This window comes from Cryptomeria japonica, chromosome 11, assembly GCF_030272615.1.
Source record: "Cryptomeria japonica chromosome 11, Sugi_1.0, whole genome shotgun sequence".
In the NCBI taxonomy this organism is placed as follows: domain Eukaryota; kingdom Viridiplantae; phylum Streptophyta; class Pinopsida; order Cupressales; family Cupressaceae; genus Cryptomeria; species Cryptomeria japonica.
This window is the reverse complement of record NC_081415.1, coordinates 641403066-641426804: the sequence shown is the minus strand read 5'-3', so window position 1 is coordinate 641426804 and position 23739 is coordinate 641403066. Positions and strand designations below refer to the sequence as shown.

Below are 23739 nucleotides of genomic sequence, written 5' to 3'. Positions count from 1 at the left end.
CATTAAATGATCTCTCTCCTTCAGACCTGCAGATAAAAATCAGAATTATTAGACATTGACATAGTTCCTCATATCCATATATAGCATACATAGTTCATAACTTGTTCTTTAATTGAAATTGAAATAACTTTACATGGTATCAGAGCCAAGGTAATCGAACCTAAGGCTATTCAATTTTGATAAAATTCAAGGACTAAGTTACAAACTACATCACATTTCCATAATGACCAATGCTATCAGATTCGAAGATAGACTCGGAGGTAGCGAAGATTTTTCAGCTTGGAAGTTTAGAATCAAAATGATTTTAAGAGAAAACAATGTTGATTCATATGTCCAAACTGAAAGTGCACAACCAAAAGATGAAACCGAGAAATCCAAATGGATCGAGGGAAATGATAAGGCTATTAAAATAATAGTGGATGGGGTAAGAAATAATATAATGCCCATCATTAGAAAGCAGGAGACGGCTTATAAAATGTTCAAGGCACTTGAAAAGACATTTGAGATATCATATGCAAGTCGTACTCTAGCACTAAAACGAGAAATAAATCATATCACCATGAACAAAGGGGAGACAACCAACGCCTACTTCATGCGGATATCAGTTCTAAAAGATGAACTTGCAACTTTGGACTACGAGATCCGAGGCAAAGAACTAACACTCATTGCTTTAGATGGGTTGCCTAGTGGATGGAGCACATTCGTCCAAGGCATCAGTGCAAGGTCCAAATATCCTAAGTTTGAAAGACTAAGAGATGACTATCTACAAGAAGAATCCCGATTGAACAAGGTAGGAATAAAACAGAAGAATATAGATGAAGACTTGTAAGTCCTAAATACAAACATCAATAAAAAGTACAAAAAGAAGCAATTCAGGAAAAGAAAAGCTAAACAAGGCAAGAACACTTCTAAGAAAGACCTATTACATGTTCAATGTTATAGGTGTGACAAATTCGGACACTATGTTGCAAACTGTCCGGAGAAAGGGAAGCAAGCCACATTTGCAAAAGTGAAGAAATCTAGAAAAGAAAATGACTCTGAGAACTATGTCCTCTACTCAACACTTACAAGCCATACTTCAAACAAATCTAACTCATGGGTGATCGACAGTGGTTCATCCAGACACATCACCGGCTTTAGAGAAATACTAGACTCCATGATAGAGAAAGATGATGAGGAAGTAACCATCGGAGACGATTCTTCACATCCAGTCAGAGGAATTGGAACCTGCACCATCAAACTGAAGTCAGGCATGTCACTACGACTTGAAGAAGTACTATATGTTCCAGGCATCAAAAGAAATCTAATCTCCATATCAACACTAGAAGATCAAGGATACAGAGTGACCTTCATGGAAAACAAGGTGTTGGCTTGGCCAAAGAGATCCTCCATCAAAGACGCTAAGGTCATTGGTCGAAGACAAGGCTATTTGTATGAGCTATGTACAGAGCCCAATCTAGCATTGATCCATGAAGCAACTAATGCAAATGAAGTATGGTACAGGAGATTAGGCCATCTAAATTATAGAGCTTTGTCAACCATGGGAAACCTTGTCACAGGTCTACCTAAGTTGAAGCAATATCATTCAGAGGCATGCAAAGGGTGTGCCTTAGGTAAAAATACCAAAAAATGCATTTCAGAATAGTACTAGGAAAACTAGCAAAGTTTTGGAGTTAATTCATTCTGATGTATGTGGACCTATGTCCGTACCCTCGCTAGGGGGATTTTTGTACTATGTAATTTTTGTTGATGACTACTCTAGGAAGACGTGGATCTACTTTCTGAAATGTAAAGAATCAGAAGAGATCCTAAGTAGGTTCAAAGAGTTTAAAACATTAACAGAAAATCTCTCTGAAAACAAAATTAAATCCTTAAGAACTGACAATGGGGGGGAATACACATCAGAACTATTTAAAGACTTTTGTAGAAATTCTGGGATTAAGAGGGAGTTGACAATACCTTATAATCCACAACAAAATGGAGTAGCTGAAAGGAAAAATAGGACCATAGTAGAAGCTGCCAAAGCCATGATACTAGATCAAAATCTAAACTTGAACCTTTGGGCAGAAGCAACTAACACTGCTGTGTACATACAAAATAGATGTCCTCATTCACACCTTGAAGATAAAACTCCTGAGGAAGTCTTTACCAAGATAAAACCAGATATCAACCATCTTAGGATATTTGGGTGTCCGGTCTATATTCATGTACCTAAAGAGAAAAGACTAAAACTAGAACCCTCTAGAAAAAGGGGAATACTTGTAGGATACCGTGAAACTTCTAAAGCCTACAGAATTTATGTACAAGGGCAGAGAAATATTGAACTCAGTAGGGATGTAATCTTCGAAGAAGACAGCCTTCAAAAGGGCCCAAAATACAATAGAACCTGAAATTCATAATCCTACTCCTAACCTAGAAGAAGAACCTACTCCTGAGCTTCAGAGGGAGTATCTTGAGGAAACTATAAGTGAAACATAAGATGATCACCTAATAGATCAATGCAAGAAAGATCTATCCACAGAATTTGATATGAAAGACTTGGGGCTTCTTCATTACTTCCTAGGATTGGAAGTATGGCAGAATTCTGATAATATTGTACTAAACCAAGGGAAGTACACCTTGGACATATTGACAAGATTTGGAATGCTAAACTGCAGACCCATGACCTCTCCTATGGAAACCAACTTCCATAAACTTAAAGAAGCAGCAACAGAATCAAGACCTACTGACCCCACTCAATACAGGCAGATGATTGGGTCCCTGATGTATCTAGTAAATACAAGGCTAGATATTTGCTATACTGTTAATGCCTTAAGTTAGTTCATGTGTGAACCTAAGGAGATACACCTGGTTGCAGTAAAGCGTATAATGAGATATCTACAAGGTACCCTAAAGCTTGGTCTCAAATATGAAAAGGTTGACATAGATCTACATGGATTTATAGATTCAGATTGGGCTAGCAGTGTGACTGACAAAAAGAGCACTTCAGGGTGCTGCTTCAGTTTAGGGTCAGCCATGATATCCTGGATCAGCAGAAAACAATCTTCAGTAGCTCAGAGTTCCACAGAGGCTGAATATATTGCAGCTTCAATGGCTGCCCGAGAAGCAGTATGGCTAAGGAAATTGCTCGTGGGATTATTTGGAGAACCTATGAAACCTACAGTCATCCAGTGTGATAATCAAAGCTGTATAAAACTTTCTGTAAATCCAGTATTTCATGACAGGTCCAAACATATTGAGATTCCATATCACTATGTACGAGATATGGTTGACAGGAATGTGATAAAGTTAGAATATGTGTGTACAGGAGATCAAACTGCAGATATTCTGACCAAACCACTTTCCAGAGTGAAGGTTGATCACTTCAGAAAGGGTTTAGGTATGATAGAAAGGTAATTTGCTTTGTAATCTATACTTACATATATTTAAGATGTTTAATGTGTAAACTTCTTTGTCATGTCTGGACTATCTCTTGGCTTCTTGCCACCTGTGTTCATATCTAAGAGGTGACGATCTCTCAGATACTGAACACTTGTATGTAGACATCATAAGGTGACGATCTTATGATAGTCAAACCAGTAATCATGTTGGATCACTGGTAAGTCATGGATGTGTCATGACTATGTTGTGATACAACATTTGTACAAATGTTATTGCATTATCACAACTTGGATATAATGAGAACTTAAGCACTTCTCATATGGTTATCCTTGTATTGCGTGTTAGGCAATACTGATATCACGCGTAGGTGATATCTCAACCATTGATCATGTTGGATCTCTGGTGAGTCATGGATTTGCCATGACTATGTTGTGATAAACATTTATAAATGATATTGCACTTATCACAACTTGGATATGATGAGAAACTAACCTTTCTCATAGACTTGTCCTTAAGTATTGCGTGTTAGGCAATACTGATATCACGTGTTAAGTGATATCTTGATGAATCTTACAGATCACATGTTTTGGTGATTTCTCACATGATCAGGTGATGATTCTCTTACTTTTATCACATGTTAAAATAATACTTTATGTCACATGCTTAGGTGATGTTCTTCTATTTTGTATCATATGTCTTGATGGTACTTCTCATGTATAAATGATTTTTGCTGACTGACATTATCTTAGTTATGAAAAGGAAATGTGATGCAGGTTGTCTTATCTATCTTCCAAAGCTAAGAGGGAGTGTTAATGCATGGTAGCTTATGCAAGATAAGATCTCCCTAACCTTCCTTGTTCTGTTATTTACATGCTTCATGTCTGATTTATATTGCATATGATTTTCGGATTGTACAAACACTACTTATCATTATGCCATCAGGCTAACAACCCGATAGCATATTAATGTCAATTGTTAATTGGCATTAATATGCTATCGGGGTATTAACCCGATAGAATATTAAATGCTATAAGTTATCGGGTTAAATTCGCCGATACATACTTGCTATCGGGTGCATAACCATTGACACCGATTCACATCTATTATCAGGCATATTTGTTATCGGGTTTAACGAATACACCGCTTCATTTGAAATTAACATTGGTTAACAAATGCACCGGTTGGATTACATACATCGTGCACTTTGAATCATCGGTGTTTATATGAACCGATTCATTATATTGATCAGTCATTATATTATGTTATTACAATATGCTATCGGGGGTTTTGAACCGATAATCAGCATTGTGTTAATGGTATAATTACAAAGGCACCGATCAATGGGTGCATTGATCGGTCATGCCTAAAAGGCATGACCGGTCAAAACACCAATTGACCGGTTGCCTAAATGATATATATGCCAATTGAATTCATTTGGAGAAGACATAGAAAACATTAAATGATCTCTCTCCTTCAGACCTACAGATAAAAATCAGAATTATTAGACATTGACATAATTCCTCATATCCATATATAGCATACATAGTTCATAACTTGTTCTTTAATTGAAATTGAAATAACTTTACAAAAACTGTTGTCTTGTTGCAAAGAACTTTAAAAATATTCGCATTGTTATGGCACACTAAGCATGCAAACTACTTAATCTCACAATATCTTTCTAATAAGCCTTTGCAATCCTAAAACAAATATCAGCTACATTTTGTTCTCTCAGACCAACAGATACATAATTTGAGCATTTTCTTTTTGAATTTAATGATTCATATTGCATCTTGGGACCTAGTTCTCATTTCTTTCTGGACATATTTGGTTATGATAGATGGGGTGGTCCCTTGCCTCAGAGCTGGTTGGATCAGTAGTTACAGTTGCAAAAACGAATACTTAGTCGAATGTGTGAACTTGGAATGACTCCTGGTACCAACTTAATTTTTAAGAACTATATCTTAATTACATTCAACTGTGGTTTGTTTGCTAACATAGTTTCTTGATAAGATTTACAGTTCTAAATGTTATACTGATTGAGTTCAAATTCATAACTTTTTTCTGATAAGAAAGAATGGAATTTCTATTAAAATAGATAGTAATGATACAAAAATTTAGGATATGTGTGTTTCTGCTATTTCTGGACTATCGAAGATGCTAGAGAGTAAGGATCAAGATCCATAGCTAATTCTGCATACTTTTACATTTTGCTATCAATTATAGTTGATCTACTAAACTTAAATATGATCAATTTTTATCGTCTATATAATGCAATATCATTTTAACAAAATGGGTGCCATTGATCCACATAATTACATAAATGATTCCAGAAAGAAAATTTGAAAACTTTTTTATTTATTTGTACAAGACCAAAACACAAAAAATTCATTGAAAAACTATAATGGTTGCTACATATTCTGGAGGCTTTTTAGGTAGATACCAATTTGATTGGTAGTAATTTGCTAGGTTATTGAATCGATTCATTTCCCTGCCAATTTAGGGTACAATACATTCAAGAATTGGGTACTGACCCTTTATCACGTCTCCTTTTTGACCTAAGGAAATAATTTAGTAATTAACTTTAGTTGCAAAAAATATGTTATATTCATGAAAAGATGACTTATGTTTTATTATTAAAAATAATTTTTTTTTTGTAAAGCTTTGCTAGGATAAGGGACCAAAAGAAATGTTTATTTAAAAGGTCTTTCTAGAAACTTTTAAATAAAGTTTTGGAGCGGTGTTGATGTGTGTTTTACGCACATACGAACACAAAATAAAATACCAAAGTATTTTACCCTCTCTTGAACAAAATCGTTGAATATGCTATGATTGCAAGAAAGATCATATTGCGATCCCAAGGTTTCTACAGTCAGTTCTTGACATGTAGGTAACTCAATGGCTTGATGTGATAAATCTGTTTTTACTTGGGGACTTACGTAATTGTTTAATGTGGATATTTCTCATGGATTTGGAATTGGAATAGGAATGATGATGACTTAAGATTTTGCAATTAAGCTCTTGGTCTATTCTAACAAGGATTTCTAAAAAATGGCAAAAGGAATAGGGTTTAGGAATTCTATTCTAAAACCTAGAATGCAAGAAAAAGAGTGAATGATTCACTGAAATCCTACTGGGCAAGGTCTCACCATCAAATCAAACAACTTGACACAAGCGCAGTGCAATCATCTAAGGTATAATTCAAAGATGTTCAAATCATTACCATCAAACATTGATCACCATTCAAGTTAATGCATAACAATGGATGTATAACAATTGAAGTTAAACTCATATAGAAATTCCACTTGACCATGCAAGGCGCACTTACAATCAGCAAGAGGCTAGTGGTATGGACTAATGGATTCTACACAAATGCATTCAACAAATTCTCTCATTCAATTTAACAAACTCTCAAAGAAAATTTCTAATCTAAACTTCTAATCTAACTTGGAGGAATTGAGAAACTCAAATGCAAACAACACTTAAACAAAAATCACCATCAAGTCGAACAATGATTTGTATTCAAATCTATAGCATATACTGACAATTCTCAAAAAACCTCTCTTACAAATGAGGGGCAATTGGGTATATATAGCCTCAAACAAAATGAATGGCCAAGATTCAACCAAAATCAAGGGCCAAGATCATGCCAACAAAACCCTAGAGTTGCCTTAATTAGGGTTTACATCAAAAGTGGAGCCACCAAGATATGGCCTAGTAAAATAATGCCTAATCATCAAGTAAGGAATCTTCTAGAAGATTCTGTCTTGCATCTCTCTCTCTCTTTCTCACAACATACTCCAAGAATCTAGTCAATATAGAATCTAATTCTTCCATGGAAATGCTGGGCAAGGCATCCTGCTACAAATCAATCACGTCCAACGCATCCGAGCAAGCATCCAAGGTTTTTTCCCAATCTGGCATAAGCTTTTGCGAATTGTGAACATGGATCAACAAAGAAACTAAATCATCCATCAGACTCTTCTTCAAAGAGTCCAACTGATTGAAGTACGTAAACTTCATCTTATCTTTCAACTTTGCTAAGCATAAACCACTTGCCTCACTAACATCTACTCCCAATAACTCCTCAATAGATGCAAGGATCTTTGACTATATCTCCTGAATTGATCCTTCTATCTTTGTACAATCCTTTTTTGCGTGCTCGTAAGTAGATTTCTTCATGGCTAATGAACAATACTAGCCATGGAAATCATATCTATCTACATCATGTACAACTCTCTCCTTGATCAACGAGGACAATAATTCTCTTCAATACTCTGAGGCGGGGAATAGTCTTCTCTTGAATAGATTAGAATTCCACACAAACTCCCTCCAAATATTGTATCCTGAATATGAGTGTCGTTGTCTTGTCAAATGCTTGGACAAAATGGGTAAGGAAATCATTCGCCTGTTTCTCCACAAAATGGGTAAGGAGAAATGAGGGCGGGATTCTCGTTCCTCATTTCTGCAATGTACTCCTTAAGTTTGATGTTCTCTTACTTATACTTCTTTTTCTTCTCAATTTGACTATCCATTCTCGCATTGATCACTTGAATTGTATCACCAAGTTCTTGGAATTCTTGCTCCTTTGTAGATCGTCCAAGGGAAAACAAGGTAATTTGGAAGTCCATGGGAGTAGCTGCATCTCTAGTAACATCTCCAATAGGAACAACAACCTGCGCAATCCGCATTTCTGTCTCATCTCTAGCTATGTTCAAAAGAATCTTAGCCTTCTTGGGTTCCTTATACTTATTGCTCCTGGCTAAGTGATCATCAATATCATCAATAGCTTGCACTTCTACCATTTTCTTACTTTTCACCATGTTCCTCATCAACTAATCATGAATAGCAGTCATCTCCATCTCGTCATCAGGACACATCTCTTGATCTAGCTCCTTCAATGCTGAGATAAAATCATCATCATTATCATTATTCTTAGTCAAATCATACACATTCTTCCCCAAACCAACCTCCAAAAGGATAGTGGGATACCCCGGCTAATCATCATCTTCATTAGGTGGAGCGGATGTAGCTGTGGCATGCAACTCCTGTTTATTTTCCGGCAATATCACTGTGTTTGAGCATTGCTCAAAATCCTTATTCTGCTCTGGCATATCAATTTCCTTGATTGATGAGAAACTGAGGGGAGGTGAAGGAACGCTAGGCTTTTACTTCTTCAATCTTCTTCCCTCTAGCCTTGGTTTCTCCTGGTGTATTCTTCCTTCGCTTTGGAGCTTGGCTCTCCTCATTTGCATGAATCCTTATGTCACTAATTGTCCTCCGATCATCCTCAGAAAAGGATTCCCCCTGCTTCATCTTATCATACGTAAAGATAACACCCATATCAACTAACCTGTTGTCATAACCCCTCTTTGGACATTGGATTAAATAAATACGATAATTAAAACATTTATTAATTAACATTTAATGATATTGGAAAATCGTCTCATTTATGAGACTTCACGATTTTCCTCTAATATATGATTATTAATGTTTATTATTTGTTATGATTATTATTTATTATTATTGTTTTATTTTAATGTAACGTTCATATTTCAATTATTAATATTATATTAAGTTTTAACTATTAAAGAAGTTTTACCATAAAATACTATTAAAACATAAAATAGATATATTGAACATATTACACTTACCATATAACGTGTTATTTAATAAATATAAAATATAAACATGAATTGTCAAAATACATTATAAGTATTATTTGGAATAATATAGTATTAATACAATGCCATTAATAGAACCGATATACAATATAAATTATTTATGCTCTCCTTAAACCACACTTAAGAAGAGCGAATATAAAACTTGAATTAAATAATTATTATTAATTAATGAAAGATTAATTGAAATTATTAAATAGTTATTTATTTATTAAATATTATTATTTTAATACATATTAATATTTATTATTAATAATATTAATATTTATTATTAATAACAAGTATCGCTAATATTGTTGGATGGCACAACAAATAACATTTGTAGCCGACTCAAAACTTCCATGTTGTAAGTTGATGGAACACACAAAAGAATAAGTATTGCAAACACAATATGACACCTTTCACCTCCCAATGATTCGGATGAACAATGAGAGTGTCTTCATAACGTACCCGATAATTGGTGTTATCATAGGGGATCTTGACCAAATATAAGAGTAGATAGCCCTCATTGCAAAACCATTGAGAAAATTCGAAATTATTATTAAGAAAGCCCGATGAAGAATAAAGAATGGAATGGTGTGATTTGTATATAGCTCATTATGATTTGAGTGTCTTCCCGATATAAGGCACGATAGTTTGAGAAGCCATCTTTCTAAAAAATAATGATCTACGTGGCAAGGTTAATGGTCGAGACACTATGAATGAGATGACAATATTGATCACTTATCGAGTCGCTGCTAAGAAAGGCGATCATCGATAGTACCAAGATTATCGACTAGCAAATAGCAATGGGGTTCAAGATAGCAAATCTGGTAACAAGCATTGATCATTTCAAGGCGCGATTTGTAAATGAAATTAATATAACCACTATGGCTAGCATGAGAGTTAGTAAGGTGCGGTCAAAGAATATTGACCAAGGCAGAGTCGACATATGTGATAATTAAATACAATGATTATAATAAATTACCAATATGTCTAAAACCGATCTAACTAAAGGTGGCAACGGTTTCTTTTCATACAATTGCGCAGCAATCATAATATGAAGTATAATTGGTATCCTTTGGAAGTAAACCAATGGTTATGAAGAAGTCTAATTATGACAAGAGATGTCTCATCAACTTTAAAAGGATGTCATCTATTGGTTTGAGCCGTATAAGAGCAAGTTCAAACACACTCAAATGGGAGGGGGGGATAGAGGAGGAGATCGAAGAATAAGAGATTATGATCATATGCAGATCCATATTCATTGATAGGTAGTAAACATCCTTGTTCTTGGTGCTGTGCTTAATATGCATTCTTTATATATGAAACCCGATAATGTTTTAATGCAAAACTTAATAGTAATACTGATATAGACTGTAATATGAATGGAAACCATTCTTAAATTTGTATACTGTGGCAGACCAGATCTGACACATGTCAGACCTGTCTGCTCTTACAACCACTAATATAGTTAGTGCTTTTAGGCAGTGGTAGAATTAATAATTTATATAATAGGTTATTAGCTAACACATAAATTATTGGTAATATTGTTTAATTCATATGTATATATATATTCAAATTAGAATAAGGAATAATATAAGGGTTATAAATATAAATATTAATATAATAATAGATATTAATATAATATCTTTTAGAAACTGCTGTGCAGTAATACATAATAACTCATATATCTAGTATTTAATAAATATGCAAATGATATATAAATGAATCAGAATAAGATTAATTATCTAGTATGGTAAATTGGCAAGTACTTGATAGACTAAAGAAAGATAGAATAGACTTGGCTCTTAATCAAGTTGTTTAAGTCATAAGTGCATTGAAATAGATTAATTATAGGTTAAATAGACCAAGCCCTAGTAGGGGACATTACACCTGTTCATCTGTCTATCTACCCGTCCTCTGGAGAAACTCAATACTTCTCTCATTAATTCACTTAAATCTATCATTTCTTGTTTTGACCAATTAGGCAATAGGATAGCCTTCTTCATTTCATTTTCATATTGTGGATGAGTATGATCCTTGTCATCCAACACCTGATCAAGAATGAGAAAGAGTTCACACTTTCTCATGAAATCCATGGACATTCTGGACCACATTCTTCTTTTTATTGCTTGCTCATCGATCAGGTTGGCCCAATAATCTTCAGTGTCCACTTTGTGTATGAATCTATCTCCTCTAATCCTTCTGACCTTCTTGTGTGGATCGAACCTTTCTCTCCTTTTGTATGTTCCAAGGCAATAGAATGCAAGTTCCTCAATCACCGTACTAGCCACAACAGTGGAATGACAAACCTCCAATGTCTTTCCTACGAAAATAGGAAATGTCATCCCTGTTCTTTGCTTATCCTTCTAGATGGAATCGTATTCCAGAAGCTGTCTCACCACCTCCAATAGGATTATTCTGTCTATAGGATACCTAGGAAGCATGAATCCTAAGGTATGTGAAAGTGAAAAATTGTATGTACCATGATCCGTATTGCTCAATCAACTCTATTGCTTCCTTAGATAACCTCCGCCTTGCAACATCCTTGTAATGTACACGGTGAATGCATCGTTCACCCTCTTATAAACTTCAACTCTATACATATTCAATTGTGGATAGCATTCATAAATCGTGCAAGTATATACACCAGGTAAGAAGTCATGGTAAATGACTTTGATCTCTCCACATTCCTCAATTGAAAATCCAGATTGTCGCTTATGATATTTGACCAATTGATCACTATTCCTTTCAAACAATCTTGGATGAAATAGAATATCCATCCATGATATATTGCACCTTGAGACATCCCCATCACTCGATTAAGTAGGATATCAAGTCACTATATTCCTCTTTCAAATCTGTGCACATGAGTGTCTTGGGAGCCTTGGAATGATGAGGTCTAGGCTTGATCATCCATTCCTTGTTCACTATAGCCTTGCAGGCATCCGCCTTCGATTTGAACTTCGCTTCATATTCATCCTTCATTATGTCCTTCATGTCCACGTTGCATGTAATTCCAAACACCTCAACAATCGCATCCTCAACAAGGTAGGCAATAGTCACATCTTGGGGAGTCTTGATCATTTGGGAGAGAGGATTAAACATCCTGTGCACTCGAGGATCAATTCGTTGCACTGTATGGATTGTGGAAATTTAGCGGCCTAATAGATGCCACTTTTCATGATATTCGTATAGGTAGGAGAGGGAATCTAATTTCCAACTCCAAACATCCTTTGCCACATCTGATCCATATTCAGGAAATGCATGTTTGTGTCAGTAATCTCCTTCCATCTGGATGACATCTTGGATTTTGGTAGAATATCTCCTAAACTATTTTTTGTTGCTCTTTCCAAATCCCAATTCTGGATTTCGACATTGCACTTGCACGAAGCTAGAAGTCAATAACTTTGGAAAAATCCTCCTGATAGCTATTTTCAGAATTAGACAAGTTCTGATTTCTTATTATTTAGACACTTTTAGGAATGAAAATCAGCATTTTCATCTTCATTCTTAATGAATTCTGAAAATAGAACATAAGTATAATAAGGATAGGGTCAAAACCCTCCTAAAATCTCTAAAATCATCATTTTCAGACTTAACCAAGTCTCAAGACATTAGTATACTCAGAAAATCCATTGAAAATCTAGGTCATAGGAGTATACCAAATCTGGAAATGTATTAGGAAAGGTGTGAAAAGTTTGATTTTCAATCAAAAAATGTCTGAAGACACCTTTCCAAGCTCTCTAATGGCTGCCAATAAGTCTGAAGACAACTTGCAACACTTGAAATCAGTCAGTAAAATCATGTTGCAGCCACCTAGAATGCAAATATGTGATGAAAACAACCTTCCCAAGGTCAAAACAATCATAACTGGGTATAAGTATAGGGCTGGTAAAAGAAAAATAATTTGAAGACAAGTCTGAAAATTAATGTTTCAGACTTACCAGTACCTTAAACAATGTTGATAAACCTAGAAAATGACCACAAAATGGTATAAAAATGCCTTCTAAATGAAATCACCCAACTTAGAAGGTGGCTGGAAATAGAGCTAAGTCTGAAGACAACCTACAATATGGTGTCTCAGACCTGCAACAACAATAATAACCTCTGAAAATGCTCTGAAACTCCCTCCAAAATAGCCTTTAACAAAATTTCCTTAGGTTGAAAGTTACTGGGGATGAAATGTTAGGTCGAAAATGCACTTTCCAGCCAGCAATGGAGGTTCGACCACCTTCAGCAATGACAGCAAAATCAGGTTTGAGAACAATGGAAGCTAACAAACACCAAGGAAACTCAGCATCAACAATGAGAATCACCAAGAATGTCCCTCTAAATCAAAATTGCCATCCTCCCAGCAATGGCGCCACACACCAAAATCGCCTAGTGGCAAAAAAATGGCCACTAACCAAGCTGCACCCTTCTCCAAAAATGGCATCTAGGTCTGACTAGGAGGAATAAACCTCCAATCTGCAACTCCAACTTGAAAAATGGTGTCAAAATGACACTTAGCAAAAAACTGCCTAGCTGGAAAAGTCACAATTAACCACCAAAATGCCTTCAACTCGCCACTTAGATGGAACACTTAGCAAATATAATAATATAATAATGCTGGTCAACCTCCTTTAAACTAGTTTTCACCTTGAGTTTTCACCACACAAGCAATGTAGGATAAAACTTTGCTTTTTATACTTGCCTAGGGAAAATCGATTTGCTTCTAGAAGGTGTTAATCATTAAATAATTATTGCAAATCATTTATTTATTATTTTTGATTTTTAAATAATCGTCAATAATGGCAAAAATAATTAAATTTGGGGCTGATTTATTTAAATTTTTCAAAGTTTAATTCATTTTAAACCCCCTAGGGGAAAATCACCCCTTATCGGGATAAAAATCCCAATCAAAATTCCATCAAATTTGCACAAAAGGACTCCAGAGTAAAATCACCATCCATCTGGAATTAAAATTCTGACTTAATTTCGCCATAAAACTCAAAAGATTCACCTTAGGGGAAAATCGACCCCTATCTAGATAATTATCTAGACAAATTTCATCAAAAATGCACTTGGGGAAACTTGCCCTCCATTAGGAATCATCATCCGTACAAAAATCCTTAAAATTTGATCATTAACTACTCTGGTGGAAAATCGATGTGCATCAAGAACATGAATTTCATCCGCATTAAAGTCATTTGCACTCCTAGGGGAAAAACGTTGGTCATCAGGAGGATTTCCTAACACTTTGTTAAATTTTGCCCTCCTAGTGGAAAATCGCCCTCCATCAGGAATCTGAATGGGGGAAAAAAGAGGTCCATCGGAAATCCATTGGAAATTCTTCTCCCATTAGGATTTTGAGTGGGGGAAAATCATGGGTCATCGGAAATGTGGGTGAAAAACATTTCCCATCAGGAATTTTGACGTTTAGACCCTTGAAACATGGATTTTCATCGGGATTTTAATCATTTAACCACTCAATATCATCTAGACACTTCAAATTTTCAATAAAATGCATTGGACTTAGGCAAATTTACCAAAATTTGAGTTAAATAAAAGGAAACCTATTGGGATAAAGTGCAAATTCAACTTGAATAACTTCCTAGGAGCGAGAAACAACTCCTAAAGGCCTTTAAAACACTAAGACACTTAAATATCACCGACAAGGACATTAAAAGGCATGTTTACGCTCAAAAGGCTCACACTTAGAGAAAATTCTAGGATCACTTAGTCGCTCAATTTTTTACACATTTGATGCTATACAAAACTTCGAAACCCTAATGACAACTAGGCATGATCAAAATTTCGAGACTCTAGCAGTGGAACTCAAAATTGCCAACTATGCTGCCAAAGCCCTAACCTAACAAGACGTGGAAAGCAGGAAAGAGGCGGTCCCCGTTTGCAATGGGGTGATGTGTGAAAAGGTCACTACAAGGGGAAACAAAATAAAGAGAAAATTATATTAATTCCTTTCAAAGGTTATAAAAGGAAGTCCTAGGTAGAGAGAATGATCATTCATTGTTTGAGAAGAAAGCCCCATTTCTAAGATTGATTGATTTTTTCTGCCCTAGGATGAAAATCCTTTGTCAAAATAGATTTTTTTGAACACCAATGGTCTCCACCTCATCAAACTCTAAACCACCTTACAACTCCCTTGTGGTAAAATTACAAGATCAATCATCAAACGATGATGATGCAATTCATTATGGTCCATTGCAGCAAGCAAACCATCAATGGTCTTGGGTGTCCAATAGGCAAATCAACCGGTTCCACTTGATAACTGCACACCACACTTGGATCGCATATTTCACTAGTGTTATCAAAATCAAGAGGTGCTCTATCATCCAACTCAAACAGTGGATTATCAAATGATATTTCAGCACCCGTCTCAAAAAATATCAACAAATTGAAGATTATCTTCATCCTCAAGTTCAAACCTATCCTCCTACTGATCCAAACTTTCATTTTCAGATTTCTTGCAAAAATGCACTAGATCAAAGACCTCCTAAATGCTATCAAGCTCCTTAATCACTTGCTTGATCTCTTTATCCCTCTCTTGGTTTTCCCGCTCCCTGAATGGTTTGGCCACATGAAGCTGATATTCCACTTCCAGAAGTGCCTTTTTAACACTTTCTAAAGCATGCTTCCTGGAATTAAGCTCAATGGTGAGCTCACAAAATTTCCCCTTAGTTTTTTTGGAAATAGGTAAAGCTTCATCTGCAAGTGTGATAGTCACATCCTTGTCACCGATCATGTGCAAGTATGCTGATTTCACTCCTCCATTGTGCTCTTTATTATTTGCAAATCAGCAAGGGTAGTATTTTGCTCAAGCTGACGTGTTTGTTTCTTTTGGATAAAATTTTCAAGAAGACTCTTCATGCCATCCAATTGGGATAAAATTCGCAGTTCAGTTTTGCCAGACACAATTAATTGTTTTTCCCATCAATTCTAATGAATGTTAAGACCATGCAAAGATAACAAACTACTATTATAATGCATACCAAAATCAGAAATAACTTCATGCCTTTCAACGGTGTCAAAATGGCTCTCCCAAGTCTCATGTGCCTCTCCTTCAAAGTTTGTTCTATCTTCACTAGGGCTTTGATCAAAAGAAGCTCCATGCAATGATAATTCTGATTTGTCTTCAAGATCATGCCTCTCAAAGTCAACTCCCTTTATAGCATCCTCTTTACATATTTGTATATGTGATTGTATTTTACCCGTTTCAAAGAAATTTTAATGAATTCAAAGAGGGCTTATTAAGTAGAATTGTTTGTTTGGATAATATATCTTTTGTTCTTTTGTAATGTCCCCTTATTTTATGGCTTAGGAAATAGGAACATTTATCTTGCAAAGATCAATTGCAAGAGACTTCTTTCCTCCAAGCCTCTATAATTACTATGAATTATGATTAATGATACTACTTATGAGTGTTTTAAACTATGTGATTGATAAGATCTGTATATAAATACTGATAATATTATTCAAAGAATAATGTATATATGTTGAATATAGATCACTGCTATATCTGATATAAACTGATAATTATGCAAAGATGATCTGGATGTTAGTCTTCTCTGATTTTACAATGGGAAGTATGCTAATTTGTCCTCCAATCGCCTATAGCAATGAATTGCTACTTCTGATTTCAATCGTTAAGTATATGCAATATAGATATGATGATGATATTGCTTGAAGCCATACGTTGCTGCTTCCAATATGAATATGAATACTTGCAACAAATATTAATTGTGCTGTTTCTGATATGACTGGAAGCCTGCAACAATGGGAGTGCTTTCTCGGATTTTAATCCTGAAATGTATGCAACCTCTTTTGAAACTTAAGACAAAGATGCTCTAATGAGCAGATCCACGTGGGATACAAGAATTAAATAAAAACCAACTTCAATCCCCTTTTAGTAAATGGAATTGATCTACCATATATATCTTGTAATTCTGAAAGGTTACACCGATTGGAAGTGGGGAGTTGTCTTCCTTTATTAGTCACCACTCGTCACAGCACAATCAATGTTTAATCGCTTATCATCATTAATCGCACTCATATAATCGTGATTCCTTGTGAGTATGAATAACATCCCTTTTGTGGATGACTAATCGGTGATTAGACATCAGCATTAACAAATCAAACCTTTCATAATCACGGGTGTATACTAATCGCTTATACCTCAATTGCAATCAAATATAAATACGATTAGTAATTACTGTCTTGCTTCTTTAATCGTATCTCTCTCTGAATTATAGAGATTGGTCCATTATGCAAACAACATCACACATGGATATCGTCTGCCTTAATCACCTCCTTTGACCCTTTATGTTCATTTGTTATTGATAACAGATATAATCATGGTCATGGGAGTTGCTTGCTAACACAATCATTTGGGGAGTAACTAACCAATGAAATGGTTAGTTCCTTAATTTGATATCAATCCATGCGACTTCCTCCAATATTATTTTTGGTGTAATTGGTATTCTTTTGTTCTTTATTACAGTGCTAATATGAGATAGGGTTACCTGGCTGAATCTCCTTTCAATAGATTCTTATTGTTGATTGGGATGGCATTGATCATTGGAATGTGCCACTCATTATCTGTAATGTCCCAACTCCGCAATCTGTGTTCTTGCTGTTTTCCCCTGATGTTATTCCCTTCGTATTCTCCCCCGTGTCCCTTCCTTCCTCTCGGTTTGTACTTTAATACGGGTGGGTGAAGGTGTTGGATACCTCCAGGGACGTGGCCGCTGCGGTGAGTGGTGGTGACTGTTGGAGTCACCACTCCCTGCTCCAGCCGCACTAACTCTTGGCGCTTAGTTAAAAGTCACTCGTTTTCATCTAATGCGTCTACATTAAGGTAATACGCCCTTTTATGGTATGCGTTTAATAAAATTTGTTAGTAAATACTTTATATTGTATGCGATAGAGTTCTAATAATATTGCATGGTGTTTAGGGGTATTATTCCATAATAATTATAAAGTATTTCTAGGATGATTTACATTGTATATTAATATCATATTTTTATGTTTATTTAATAATATATTATATGATAAATATGATGTTATATTATGTATCAATATAATAATTTATATTGTATATCGGTTCTATTAATGGCATTGTATTAATACGCTATTATTCCAAATAATACTTATAATGTATTTTGACAATTCATGTTTATATTTTATATTTATTAAATAACATGTTATATGGTAAGTGTAATATATTCATTATATCTATTTTATGTTTTAATAGTATTTTATGGTAAAATTTCTTTAATAGTTAATATAATATTAATAATTGAAATATGAACGTTACATTAATAATAATAAATAGTAATCATAACAAATAATAAACATTAATAATCATATATTAGAGGAAAATCATGAAGTCTCATAAATGAGACGATTTTCCAATATCATTAAATGTTAATTAATAAATGTTTTAATTATCGTATTTATTTAATCCAATGTCCAAAGAGGGGTTATGACATCTTTATTGATTTTTGCTTGAACTGACTGGATACAACTTTGTTACACACATAAGACCCTGATAAGTGAAGATCCTAACCTTCCGTATTTACTAAATTTATTAAAATCATTCACTAGTAGTTGTAGGAATGTCCCCCTTGGGTTGTCGCAAATTTTTCTGTAACAGATGAATAAGGTAGAATCATTTCAACTACAAGAGAGCTCTATATACAATAGCATATGGTATGATGTCAAGAAATGGAATGAGTGTCATATATATAGCCCTTGTTTGTAATGTCCCCATTTTTGAAGAGGAATTGATTAATTAATTTAATTAGTTAAGTTGTCCAAAATTATTATTATTTTTCAAGGATAGCTTAATTAATTAATTTAATTAATAATATTAAGTTAATTATTTATAAAGTTATCAAATAAATTAAAAATTAAAAGACGACTTTATATTTAATTAATTTAATAAAGTGACTAATTAAAATTATATCATAAAGTCACTTCTAGAAGCTTCTAGAGTTGGAATGAAAAAAAGTATAAAGGGGGATCTAATTGAAGCTTCTAAGTAGCTTGGATTATTGATTTGGATTTGATTGGTTTTTGTGGAACTGAGAGGTGTTTGCAGAATATTGTCTTTGGGAACAAAAACTCCCATAGATAGCATAACTGAGGGAGTGGAAGACCTTCCAAGGGGTTGCAGCTGAGAGTGGGAGACATTTTCAGTCTTCCATATTGTGCCTAACGAGTTTGCTACATCTTGTATCCGAAGGGTTCATTTCGATCCATGCATTGTATCTGCATTATGGGAGGAGTTAGGTGATTCATGTAGAAGCTTTTTGGAGGTGGTTCGAGGTGAATGCATGCCAAAACCCAGTTTGAAGCAAATTGACCAGTCATCCTAACTTCCACGATTTTGCTCATTGCTTCAATATTGAGCACTGAATCTCTTCAAGATTGGGACGGCCACTTAGGAAGAGTGTGCTGATGAGGTTAGAAATTTGAAAGGCAGAAAATGAGTTGAAAATTATTTGTTGTGGACTCACATGCAGAAACGGGCGATTTTGATGAATAAATCATTTTGTCACTAGGAAGGCATCAAGGCATTTGTAATTGTTTGCTTCTTCATTCCTACTTCAAGGCGATTCATTTTGGTATTGACTGAATGGAGAAATAAGTGAGATACTGCATCCATTTCAGATCTGAAACAATTTGAACCAGACTGTCAAGTTCCCCACGATTTCTGCTTATAGCATTCCATATTAGCATCGAATCTCCTTAAGAAGGGTAGCGCCACACTTGGTGGTTGAAGGCGTCCAATTTTGGAGAAGAAATTGAAGGCTAGCGGCTGATCATCAATTATTATCAGACCATTTTGCTGCAGCAGGGGTGATTCTGGATTAAGTTCGAATTGACAGTTTGGGGGCTTCATTATTCATGATATTGCTTGCTTCTTCTTATCAGAATTAAGCGAACTACAAACAGGTTCTCTTTGCTACTTGAAGTTGATGGTATTTCAAATAAAGTTACTATTATAACTATCATTGACAGTCATATATCATTGTCTGAAGTAAGGACTCTGTGCATTCTTTACCAAGCTTTAAGCGTATTGATTGTATTGGTGTTTGCCTCTAATAAAGGAGCTTGTTCTAAACTATATATATATGCTGTTATAAATTTAGATGATGCCTGCCATATGTTTTACAAAATGTCATTAGCTGTAATGTTGATTTGTACTTGCTCTAGATATGTATTTTCTTCATGTGGTCTAGCAAATTCACATTTTCATTGAAGTCTTTGCAATTATATGTTCACATCCATGGGACAAACCACAAGCAACCATTAGAAAGCAAACAGATTTTTAATAACAACAGGTCTAAGGGTTGTAGGATAATTGTTCGATGATATTCCTTGTGTCATATGAGCATGTTTTTTGCATAACACACAAGTTATACTAGCTGTCCAGACTGTATAACACGCACAGAAAATTAGAACAGCAGCTTGTCTGCCAGTTGTTTGTCAATATTCCTTGCAATTTTAGTCTAGTATAAGCAGGGGATATTTCATTGTCATTATAGCACTAGGCTAAGGTAAAACCATTACATAAGTATTTCTCCGTAATCAGCTAAGGGCTGGGCATGGCACATGCTGGAGGCTCCCTAAGCTCAATATACATCATACCAAGGAAGCAATAATTGTTGTTTGCCCTCTCGGGTGAATAACTTAAAACATACAGATAAAACACGTAATGCAGAATAATAATGCCATAGGTATCAGATAAAGTATAAGAGATGTTATTCCATTCATAATTGTTCATCACAAGTTACATTTGGAAGTATATAAAGATACCGAGGGGTGCGAGTGCCGACCATCGTACTGCAACTACCATCCCTCGGTTGCCACTAACCAAAACAATTACAACTTACAACTTAATTAACTAGTTTTATTTGCTTACAATATTGCCGCTAACATCATCCCCCCAAAAAAACAAGGTCGTCTCCGGATGACAAAACAACATGGAAGGATTACAACATAAAACTCAGGACTGAGAAGGGGGTGGAGGAAGCATCCTTGGTGGAGAGGGGGTGGCGCTCAGGCCAGCGTGTAACTCGTAGACCTGTTTAGTCCGCAACTTGAGGTCCTGCTCCGCCACCATCTGGCGTTCCATCGCTGTTTTCACCATCAATGCGGCCTCCAAAACTTCCTTATCTTTCTGATCCACCTGCTCCAAAGCGCTACTCAGTCGGTTCTCCAACATAGTCCTGTCTTCCTGCACTTCCTCCAATCGTGCCTCTAAGGCACCCCTAGCCATCCTCTCTCCGGTTAACACTGTTTCCAAGGCAGCTCGTTCTTCATCCCATGCGGCCGTCGCCCGGGATAACTGCTCTCTATGGAGTTCCTTCGTCTGTTGGAGCCTAGTAACCAACTCATCTCGTGCCAACACGGCCTCCTTGTGTTGGGTCTCTGTACTGTCGGCAATATATTGCGTCCTCCGCAACTCATAGTAAGTTTCTCAGAAGGACTTCTCTATTTGCCTCAACAATGCCTCTTTGCTGGTTTCGCCAACCTACTCCTGGAGGCCCCAATTCTCCAACATTTGCAAGGTCTCTGTGGTAGGCCATCCATCAGATTCGAAGCACTGAGTAAAGTGGGTCCTGCACCTGTCCCTCATGAACTCAAGTAGTCGCACCAACTCCTCGTCTGCCCGGGCCTCACCTTGAGACTGTACAGAGGCTACTACCTGTTTGACTTCCACAGCCATATCTGCCAAAAATTGCTCTAATGCCATGTCGCCATCCCCTCTCGGAGATGCTACTATATCCTGCTTCTCCATAGCCCCGTGGGAAGTCTAAGGGAAACTCGGGGTGAACTCCTGCGTAGGGCTCAACATCAACTCGTGGATGGGAGAGTGATCCCTCCGTACACTCCTCGTAGGCTCTGGCGAACCATCTCCAACGAGGTCCACAACCTCGTGAGGACTCTGCTCACGCCTTGGAGAAAGGACTACTATTCCAATGGGGGCTATTGGTGCCAACTTGAACCAGCTCAGCCATGCATTCATGTCCTGCTGAGAAGGGCGATCACTCCCTCTAGAAAGTTCCGGTGGTATCGCCATCTCCCCAGCTGCTGTCCCTCCAACCTCTACTATTGTCGTGGGATGACTCTCGTCCACAACCAGAGGTTCTATTATTGTCGCGGCTGCAGGTGGGGGGGCCACAATCACGGGTGTTCGGCCTTGCCCAAAACCGGGAACAGGCACTGACATAACTACCACACCTAGAGGAGGCAACATGGTACCTACGGAAGTCGTCTGCTCATCCAGAGGCTGCGCAGCCGCCGCTGATGTTGCCCCCATGTCAGTCTCTCCATGTTGCCCACCCTGACCTACCATTTTGAAACTAGTCTCTGTGGCAGAATCACTAGAGTCCTCGGCCTCCTCACTCGGGTCACTACTGCCAGACTTGGACTCTGTTGCCGACGCTGAAATCACTACCTTCCTCTTCCTTTTCGTGCCAGAGTGGATATCTCCGCTTGGCGCCATGGTGTCAAGGTGCATCCAATAAAATATGGGGGGCTGTCCAAGGTGTACACGACCTTGTGGTGCCAAGTACTGATCCTGGTCCGGTGAGCCCCAAAGGCATACTGCATCTAGAAAGAGCCCGATAGCGTGGTAGGGCATGTAGAAAGTCCTGTGCTGGAGGGTCATGAATTCCTCCATTTTGTCCGCTAATACAGATGCCTAGTCATATACTATACCATTATGGATGCCATTCACGAGCACCATCTATGCCATGGCAATATTTGAAGCCCTACTTGCTCCCATCAACCGGCTCTTCAATACATCCACTAGACACTACCATATTCCTTCTCTTAAAAACGACTTCTTTAGACCGCGACTCCTGCTTGCATGCTGAAGGCTAGCAAGTTCCACTTGTGTGAGGTCGTCGCGACACATCAGTTTCAGAAGTTTGTCTTTGAAGTCAGGGGCTATTTTCTGTGCCTTATCCACTTTCTTTGCGTGCATCCTCGAAATACCGAAAACTCTGGTAAATTCGGTTGAAGCAAATGATACTGTAATCTGCTGGTGGTCGTAATCAAATACTAATTGCCGCATGTGCGAGTTGTAAGTACCAATCATGGCGCGCAACACCACCTTGAAGTCCCTGATGCAAAAAATTGGCATCTGGATGGCCCACTGTACCTGTGCAAGTCGCAGTTGTGTCTTCAGAGGGTCATCATTCGGGGTCTCATTCCACCATCTCCTGCAAACTGTGCTAGTCAAACCCTCAAAAGTGATTGTGTCCATCGTCACGTCACTCTTTGCTGGAGTCTGCTACACTTTGGAGCGTACCTTCTTCCCTTTCTTTTGGCTGCTATCAGCCATGCCGCCTCTTACCTTTACACCCGAAGGCAGAATCCGGACCAAGCCCTTGTTCCCTGAGGTTGACGGCACTGCACCAGGTAACTGCTGTAACTGCTTTTGCCAATTTTTCCCACTGGCATCCATTAAATAATGCTTCCTTTGTCTTTTGTGCCCTCTTTTTTAAAAAAAAAAATAGGGTTAAAACAATAAGCTCGTGCCTCTTTTTCTTTCCTCGTACCTACAAGGGACTGTTGTAGCCGTATGGTAATGTTGTGTCTTTTCGTTGCCTCCTGCGTGATGTGGCCCTCGTGCAGTTCACTGCTAAGCTGGTGCGGGTTGCGTGTGTGGGTTGGGCCG

The 23739-nt window shown here is 36.8% G+C and overlaps 1 pseudogene; it reads left to right on the top strand.

Moving 5' to 3' along the window:
• LOC131860376 (alpha-N-acetylglucosaminidase-like) overlaps positions 1–23739 on the top strand; it is a 302730-nt pseudogene that overhangs the window by 30301 nt on the left and 248690 nt on the right.